The sequence below is a fragment of the Neomonachus schauinslandi genome, chromosome 4 (assembly GCF_002201575.2).
Source record: "Neomonachus schauinslandi chromosome 4, ASM220157v2, whole genome shotgun sequence".
Lineage (NCBI taxonomy): Eukaryota > Metazoa > Chordata > Mammalia > Carnivora > Phocidae > Neomonachus > Neomonachus schauinslandi.
This window is the reverse complement of record NC_058406.1, coordinates 145,264,670-145,274,164: the sequence shown is the minus strand read 5'-3', so window position 1 is coordinate 145,274,164 and position 9,495 is coordinate 145,264,670. Positions and strand designations below refer to the sequence as shown.

Below are 9,495 nucleotides of genomic sequence, written 5' to 3'. Positions count from 1 at the left end.
TCCAGCTGTCTCATCAGGTAACTCTCTACAATTAATGACCCTCCTGGTGAGCATACTTGTTTTATTGGTGATAGCAGCTGTGGGGAGGGGACACCATCTTTTCTGTCCCAGATCCATTTAGGCCTATCTCTAATTCATGATAACACTACTGAATTAACAGGACTTTATTGACGTTAGGGGGTGGTGGAAAAAAAAAATAAGAGTTCACAGCATCACAGGTCTTTGGCTTCATCACCTTGTCATTCTCTTGCCTCTACCCTCACTCTGTTGCTTATAAAATGGTTTCTCCCTTGTCACAAGATGGCTACTAGTAGAGTTCAGAGGTATGTGCTTTTGGTTCACATTCGAGAAGAGGGATACCTTCTTTTTCTCTAACCACCAAACAGGAGTCCAGTGCAACTCTCAGATTAGAGCAATTCAGATCATATGCCCTTCCCTGAACCAAACCCTATCACTAGGGAATACTGTGACTGATTGGATTAGGCCTGGCTTACAAGCTCATTCCTGAATCAGTAACCTTTTTTTTTTTTTTTAAAGATTTTATTTATTTATTAAAGAGAGAGAGAGCATGAGCAGGGGGAAGGAGGCAGAGGGAGAGGGAGAAGCAGACTCCCCGCTGAGCAGGGAGCCCAATGTAGGGCTTGATCCCAGGACCCTAGATCATGACCTGAGCCGTGAAGACAGATGCTTAACCAACTGAGCCACCCAGGCGCCCCCTGAATCAGTAACTTTGAGAAGGTAAGGAAGGCTGCCCTAATAGCCCAGGCCAGTCAGGACTCACACAGAGAGCTGAAGGAAGATCAGATCCATTTCATCTAAAAGGCTGTTGTACATGGAGACAGAATGAAATGGAAGGCAGCAGCAATTGCCCCCAACTTGTCCTGGAATCTTTTTTTTTTTTCTGAGCTTTTATATTTGAGTTTATTCTTCATTTAACTTTTAAAACACTACTATAGTTGAATATTAAAACAAAAACAATAGCAAGTAGTGAGCTATGATTATAGTGCTTCACTCATTCACTACTGCATATAAAATGCCAGCAGTGTTATCCACTGGCCCCATTAAGAGGTCTGACACTGAACACCACCCCTAAATTCGATGATTAGGCGACCCTTCTCACATGGTCTATGATAAATTGGCATGCCTTCATTTAGCACACACTTGATATCTACATGCTTGACAGTTTGACTTGGGTGAGAGGTGATGACGATGGTTCAGTTGTCAAGAGTAGATACTGGCTTTTGAAAGCCGCACAGTGCTTCAACCAGCTGTATGTCCATACGCATGAAAAGGTCTTCTCGCCGAGTAAAAACAGTGTGGTCCTTCTGATCTAAAACAATGATAATATCTCCTGGTTCCAGTCCTGGTTCTTGGTCTCCTTCACCATGGAATGTTATCTTCTGGCCATCCTTCATGCCTTTGTCAATATGAACTTCTAGAATCTTCTTCTCTCGAACTATCTTCCTCCCATTGCAAGCTTTTACATCTATCTTTGGGACTGATCCGTTCCCCATGGCCCTGGCATTCCATGCACACAGATTGAGTTTGCTGAACCATTCCAGGTCCTATCTGATCAATTCTTATTTGCATTCCAGTACCTCGGCAATTGGGACAACATTCGACTGCTCCTTTCTTACCACCTTGGCCTTCACATTTATTGCAAATCACATTCTTTTGCAGAGCTAGTTTTCGTGTTGCACCGTTATATAAATCTTCTAAGGTTACTGAGAGCTGATGCACAACATTTTTACCTATCCTTTCTCTCTGCATCCTTCCTCCTCCTCCAAAAACCATATCAAAGATGTCCATGGGGGAGCCAAAACCACCACCAGCTCCACCTTCTTTAATTGCCTGTTCTCCTCCTTTGTCATATAATTCCCTTTTCTTTGCATCAGAGAGTACTTCGTAAGCTTGAGAAATCTGTTTAAACTTCTCTCCTTCATTTGGATTCTTATCAGGGTGGTACTTCAAGGCCTGTTTCCTGTAGGCCTTTTTCAATTCCTCTTGGGTGGCATTGGGTTTGACCCCCAAAACATCATAGTAAGTGGTTTCTTTCACCATTTTCTACAGCCGGTGAGAGGGCCGAGGCCGGTGTGGGGGAGCGGGAAGGAGCGCGTTGCTGGGCGCAGCTCGGGCAGCCGCCGCTCCTCCGCGTCTCACCGAGCATTCTGGAAAGTTCCCTTGTCCTGGAATCTTATAGTGGACTATGGCCCTGCCTGGCTCCCTGCCACCCCTAGCCCAGTCTTCACATAACAAAGACAGTCAGTTCACACTGTCACCACCAAACCCGTAGCAGTTTCTTCTATCTATAGAGTTCAGGCTAAGCTGTACTGCTGACTACCTGTCTCAGAGAAAAGGAAGATTTTTAAAAATCTCATTATCAGGTCAAGGTTTCCAAATTCTCCTGTGAATTTACATGTGTTATTGGAGATACCTGTTTCTTTTGCAGGACATTTTATACTCTCTGACATATTAGCCCTGCTATGCAGAATATGCATAAGCACAGAAAATACTGCTGGGCTATTAAATTGTGGTCAATTTATTACTTATAACAAGATTTAAGAAGTATGAAGAAGTCACACACTTACCTATTTGTTTCATTTGTATCCAACTAGATTTTTAGTCTTCTTAAGAGCTAAGTCTTCATTTTACAGGGTGTTTTTTTTTTTTTTAATTTTATCATGACTGTAGCAATTTCACAAAGTTCAACCTAATATATATCTTTGTACAAAACAGTAACCTTTGCAAAACGTCATGAGCTTTTTGAGGGCAGAAACTATGTGAAACTCACGTTTGTATTTACAGGGCCCAACACAACATTTGGAACAGAATGAGACACTTAATTAACATTTCTTTGAATAAACAAATTAATGAATAAATGAGTAAATCCCAAAAGTAGTTATTGATGACCTATCTAAAAAGCACAATAAATAAATTGATGTATTTGCTACATCAAATAGAGCATGCATATTTCTCTAGGAGCCTGTGAGGCAGCCTCATTCCTGCCACTGAGATATTATGAAATAAACTACGGTTTAGGCAATGCACCATTAAATCCACTGCTCAGAAAACTTAAGGTAGTTTTTTGGTAGGTGTTTATGTATATATTAGTTGACTCTGGCACATTAAGCACAAATTTGTCTTTGAATATATATTGTTTCTTTATATTCAAAAATCACAAAGTGTTTCTCCTTTGAATGAATTATATGCATTTGTATCAATCATTTTATGACCAGGGGTTACAATTTATGTCACCTGGTAGGCCCAGTCATTGCCTACCTTCCTACCCCTTAGCCACTTTTAATTACTTAATTCCTATTTCCAGAAAACAGTTGGCTTTTTTAAAATTAGAAATCAGAACTTGCTTTCTGCCAAACTAAAGGTATATTTGTGGCTCTTGTTTTTCTTTTACATATGCATCCTCTTCCAAACTAAAACACTAATCTAAAATTTTATAATAGCTTTAAAGTTATTCCCTCATGGGCCAGATTAGTCACGTTGAAATGAGTCATCTCATACATAGAATGGTGCACTATTAAACATATCTACATGAATAATTATTAGTAAACAAGTATTATATTCAAAATTTTAAAATAAAATATCATGTTTACATTTATAAAATGATTTGAAATTTATAAAGCTCTTATATTATTTCTTTCAAATCTTACAACACGTCTATTAAGTAAAGTTGATATTATTGTCCAATTTATTAGAGGATACAAATCTAACTCATGTGACCTGCCATGACCTTGTTAATTCTTCAGGAGCACTTATTACTCTTAGTATTTTCAGGGTCTAGAATATTGTTTGGCATAGCATAAGTGGACAACTAATAAATATTTTCCAAAACGAATTATTGGATGTCACCCAGCTAGAATCAGAAGTTAAAGCCAAACCTGCTAAATTTAATGTATATTCTATTACATCAGACTGACTCTATCATTTTTGCCTTTTTGAACTTTAGGAGAGGTACATATCCAAAAAAATATTCCTTAAAATTAACTGCCACTTCCAGCTCATTCACCATTTGAACACAGAGATGAAACATCGACACAGGATAAATTGAATTCAGTTCAAATCCAGGGTTGAGCATCTACGGAATAGCAGCAATATACTAAGGGCTGGAAAGATAAAGATGAGTGAGAGGCCTCTGTCCTCAAGAAAATTGTAAACCAATAAAGAAGGGAATAAATGTAATTTAGTTGTTAAGTACCATAATGAAAGTGTGTTGAGGGAGATAAATTAAAAGTACAGCAGGTGGAACCACACTTAGAGTGTGAAAAGAGTAACAATAGTGTAGTTATCAGTGTGGGCAAAATAATGTAATAACAAAAAGCACTCAAGCCTCAGTGGTTTAAAACGGCAAACTCAGTTTCTTGTTTATATGATGTGACAAACACAGCAGTTCTGAATTCTTCACCTTGGTTTTCACTCCCAGATCCAAACTGATGGATCAGCCACCATCTTGAACATTATTGGTTGCCTAGGCAGAAAGAGGGAGAGAGCTCCGGAAGGTCTCACATCAGCCATTAACTTCCATTTCTGCTCATGCATCACTGGTCAGAAATAGTCACATGGGCATACCCATTGATGGAAGGGCCAGAAAGTGCAATCCTGACTTGTGCATGGAAGGTAGAGAACTCTCTAACCAACCATATAATGACTACTACAAAGAGTAAAATAGGAATCAATATAGTCTAAGTAGTATTTAATACAGTGAAAGCACAGGTTCGAATCTTGCATGTGGCTCAATTAGTTAAATTAGAGATAACTTCTACAATATGCCTCTTACTTTAGCCTTTTAAAATATAACCTCTCACTTATATTAAAAATAAAAGAAATTCACAAGCTCTGTATGCATATAGATGCCTACATATGGGAATTGAAGAAACTAGGGATCCCTAATCAGGCAGTTCCCCTGCCAGAACCACTGTGTTTACAGTTCTCTTAGCTGAAAGTCCTTTTTACCCAATGCACTAAAGGACTCTGGTTGTTTTTCTGTTCCAAGGCAGTGATAAATAAACACTGTAGCCCAGTTATTATTTAGAGCTGCCAGTTTTTACAGCCTGGACGTTATAGTCGGTAATCAGGGAATCTCCAAGGAAATAAGGAGTCCAAGTTTGGAGGGCAATACCCTAGCTCCTGTAGCAGTAATAGAACTTATGCATGAGGCAGGGCTAGAATGATGGCACAGAGGGCAGAGCACGTGATCTCTATGATGCTGTTGAAGGGAAACACTTGATGCATTTTTGCTGATAATGATCAGAAGGAGAGGAGCCTGTGGAGTTTGTATAAGATGCAGACTCCCAAACTATAGGATCTGTATTCTAACCAATAATAAATGTCAGGTATTTTTATTGAATGGCATTCCTGTCCAACACACCATGGCTCTAACTGTGGTTGAAATCTCTTTGTTTTATTTTTTCAAAAGCTGATAAATTGCCTGGTTGTTGAAAATGTTCTGGAATACTAAAGAAATAAAAATTGAATCTAAAACCAGAAACAGAAACTCATACATAATAGATTTATTTATTATGAAGGTGATTAGATGTATATAAGTAAAAAAAGATTCTGTCGAATTCTTCCTCTTTCACCTAAAAATCTCTTCTAGACCGCCAAGGAGATAACTTTAAGAGAGGCACATATCCAAAAAAATGTTACTTAAGATTAACCATCATCACTCTAGCTCATTCACCATTTCATCCGTTTGCTTCTTGCACTGATAATTTTTCTAGACTTTAAATCTCACCATTTATTCCCAACAGAAAAAGAAAGACAGGGCCACTGGACTCTGCTTATTTTAATTCACTATAATACATAAGTGTACAAGTCTCTGACAGCTCTAAAACCCTGCAGTCTCCAGCATGTTGATTTTGTGACTCTATATATTTAATTTTCTTTTAAAAACGTATCGTATTTCTCTGAGCATTCATTTGCTTTTCAAATTATGGCTGCCTAGCTAAGGCTTGTGTACCAGGTGCCATGTAAAAGCATGTTAAAAGTAGATAAAAGCAATTTACCCTGCCCTCTAATTAGAGATGTCTCATCTTTACCACTGACAATAGCCGCATGCAGCTGTGGCAGGAGAGAGATAATAGGAGCTGGAGCAGGGAGAAATTAAAGATATGCTGGCTGATGCAGAGTGTCACCTCTCCATTGCTCAGCTTGGGTGGGCTTCAGAATGAATAGTGATTTTTAGTATTTCTTCTTCCCTGACTGTTCATTTATTTCATATTAATAATTGAGCTTTAAAAGCCAGGGTGGGGGGAGGATACATCAGGGAGAGAGTAGCAAGCTATAGGAGGAAAGACTGTGTGACTTTCTTAATGACTCACCATTAAAGTACATTTTGCTTAGTTCTATAGCTCACCTGTCATTTAACACCTGTTGGATACCCATCAATGTACTTGATGTAATAAGGTTTAAAAAGTATGGAGAAAATATACTCCTTGCCCCATGGAGTTTGCCGTCTAGAAGGATTGTTCTTTATAAAGATCATATCTGATATGTTGTCATCATTTGCCATGTGAAGAGGAAAAGGTAAAGATAGAAATTGGTCATCTTGGATGGTGAGACTGGCATTGTAGATCTGGGAAACCCTTGTCTAGAGGTGGTAGTTGGACCAAAACAAATGGATGAGTTATTTATGAGTGAGAATAAAGGTAGAGGAATGTTAGAGAATGAAATCACAGAAAGCACAAGGAAAAGCATGGGTGGTAAAACGTAAGAAATTGATATCAAGCGGGGGATAACCACCGGTGCCAAATACTAGCAAAACTCAAGGGGGAAAAGAGCTTCAAAATGAAAAGAATGTTCATAGAGAGGAAAAAGAAACAAAGGATTTTCCTAAAAGAAGAGAATTAGTGAGTCCCTTCAGCAGAGGGGCACAATGGAGACTGAGCCAAGAGGATTAAGGAAGGACAGAGTGGTGAGAAGTGTCAGCAGAATGCTCAATCATTAAGTGCAAGGAGAAAACAGACTGAAAGTGAGTTTTAGCATCACCAAGTTAGTAACTTAAATAAAGCTTAGGGAAATCAGAACATTTACATTTTTTAGCAGGAATTAACTATAGAGCGATAAAATGCTAGAGGTGGAATAAAAATAAGATGAAAGTGTAATATATATGCATACACAGTTCATTCATATGCATGTATAACCTTGGGTAATGCACATCTAATCAGAGGAGAAAAACCTGTTAGTTCAAAGATGGCATCAGAATTATCTTGGAAAAGATAATTTTATTTCTCAAAATAACATACGGATCTGTATTGGTTCTGTAATGATAGCCCTCCGAACATTACTAGAATGCAGTAAGAGTTCTACAAAAAGATGGGGCGCCTGGGTGGCTCAGTTGTTAAGCGTCTGCCTTCGGCTCAGGTCATGATCCCAGGGTCCTGGGATCGAGCCCCGCGTCGGGCTCCCTGCTCCGTGGGAAGCCTGCTTCTCCCTCTCCCACTCCCCCTGCTTGTGTTCCCTCTCTCACTGTGTCTCTCTCTGTCAAATAAAATCTTTAAAAAAAAAAAGAGTTCTACAAAAAGAGGTAGGTAGCTCTGCATAATACATTTTCACTTACAGAGGTAGCCAAGAGGAAGAGAGGAAGCGGTCTGGAAATGAAAAGAAGCTGGACTCCGGGGATGGGTTTGGGGATATATCAGGAGGTGTGGTTGTTGAGGATACAAAAGAAGAGTTGGCTAGTGGGATTCTCCCATTGATGAGAATGGCAGTAGGAATGTCTCATATTCACTAGGAAAATGTTTGAAATGTATGTAATACTTAGATGAAACCTTCAAATTTTCTTAACATACAAGCTCATAATTCTCTCTCTCTCTCTCGCTCTCTCTCTCTGTGGTGTGTTAAAGTAATCAAGGAAAGGGGCTTTGTTTTATAACTGGGTTACACAGGGGAGAGAGAGCAAAATAGCTGAAAGCTGTAAGACATGAAAGTAATTAAAGATTTAGAAGAAATGCAGAACAGAGGAGTCTAGGAAAAATGTTAAGTCTGACCAAGCCCCATACCGACAATCCCCAGAGATACTGCGAGTAGGATTTTTAGACAAATTTTTACTTGAATCTTGAAAGACAAGGCAGCTCTAAATATCGGATGCCTTGCATCAGCCAGGAGCTAATATTTGGGATGTATATAGGGCATGGATACATAGAAAATAATTTACCAATGACAATAATGATATATACTATTTGTTAAATATTTATTGCTGGGTAAACACAGTATCACAATCCTAAAAGGTTGACCTTCAGAATTAACATCTGATCTTACACATTTACAATCATTTGCTAGATATGTATTTCCTAGAAAAATGCATATCTGAAACAAAATACTGATTTTTCCCCGTTATGATCATATATAAAGACAGTCAGAAAATATTTATTGGAAGTGCACCACTAAATTCATTAGAGGGATATTTTAATTAGATTACTTTTGCATTAATAGTCAATGACAAGTTACAACTGTTACTTGCAGTTACAACTGTTACTTGCAGTGAGACAAAAATATGCATCATTCTTTGACCAGGAAATAAGTCAAAATCCAAATGATTAAAAGTGTATACATGTTACGTATATGCTTATATATGCAGATTAAACTAATAGATACATCCAGAGTAGGCATCGCCCAAGATCAAGGCATTTTTACCTGATAGAATTAGCAAGATTAGCCATGTTAAACTTTGAAAGTCATTGTTGTCTACCTCTCTCTGAGGATAGGAATACCTGTTTTGGCTTCCATTTAGAATTCTGCTTACTCTTAGAGCTGTGGACCTGTTTGAAAATGGTCATATATAAACTCACTGGGTTTCTAGGGCTTGATTGTACCTACTATAACTAACACATATTATGTAATCACATTTTATTGTAACTTCTGAAAGTGAGAGAACGTGTTTTGGTTTTCTTTTCTTTTATCTTTGAATCTTCATTTGGACTACTCCGTGTGACAAAAGCAGCTATTTTTCTTCTATCCTCTAACCTGGACCACATAAATGTTTTTATGTTGATATGATTGTCCAAATCATATGCTTCAAGAAACAAGCATTCATTGAATGATTTACTGTATCATAGGTAACTACACAAGACACCTGAGACCATCATAAGACAGATGTTTCTTCCAGGAGCTTAATGAGAGAGCAATTTTTTTTTTTAAGATTTTTTTATTTATTTATTTGAGAGAGAGAGCACAAGAGGGGGGAGCGGGAGAAGGAGAAGCAGACTCCCTGCTGAGCAGAGAGCCCGATGTGGGACTCGATCCCGGGACTCCAGGATCATGACCTGAGCTGAAGGCAGTCGCTTAACCAACTGAGCCACCCAGGCGCCCCGAGAGAGCAATTTTTTTAAAATATACCTTTCCTCAGTAAACCATTATACAAAACAGAAATGAAATTATCAACCAATTGAACTCAACCTGGCCAACTTGCAACATCTACATGTTCATAAACATATTGAAATATATAATTTGTTGTTTATATTATATGAGCGTCCAAGGTTC

The 9,495-nt window shown here is 38.4% G+C and overlaps 1 pseudogene across 1 annotated transcript; it reads right to left on the bottom strand.

Annotated features, from left to right (window-relative positions):
• Nucleotides 1–1,061: 1,061 nt before the first annotated feature.
• LOC110578872 lies at nt 1,062–2,175 on the bottom strand (annotated as a pseudogene). The gene has a single exon (XR_002480204.1). The product of XR_002480204.1 is annotated as a dnaJ homolog subfamily A member 1-like (transcript).
• Between the last annotated feature and the right edge of the window lie 7,320 nt (nt 2,176–9,495).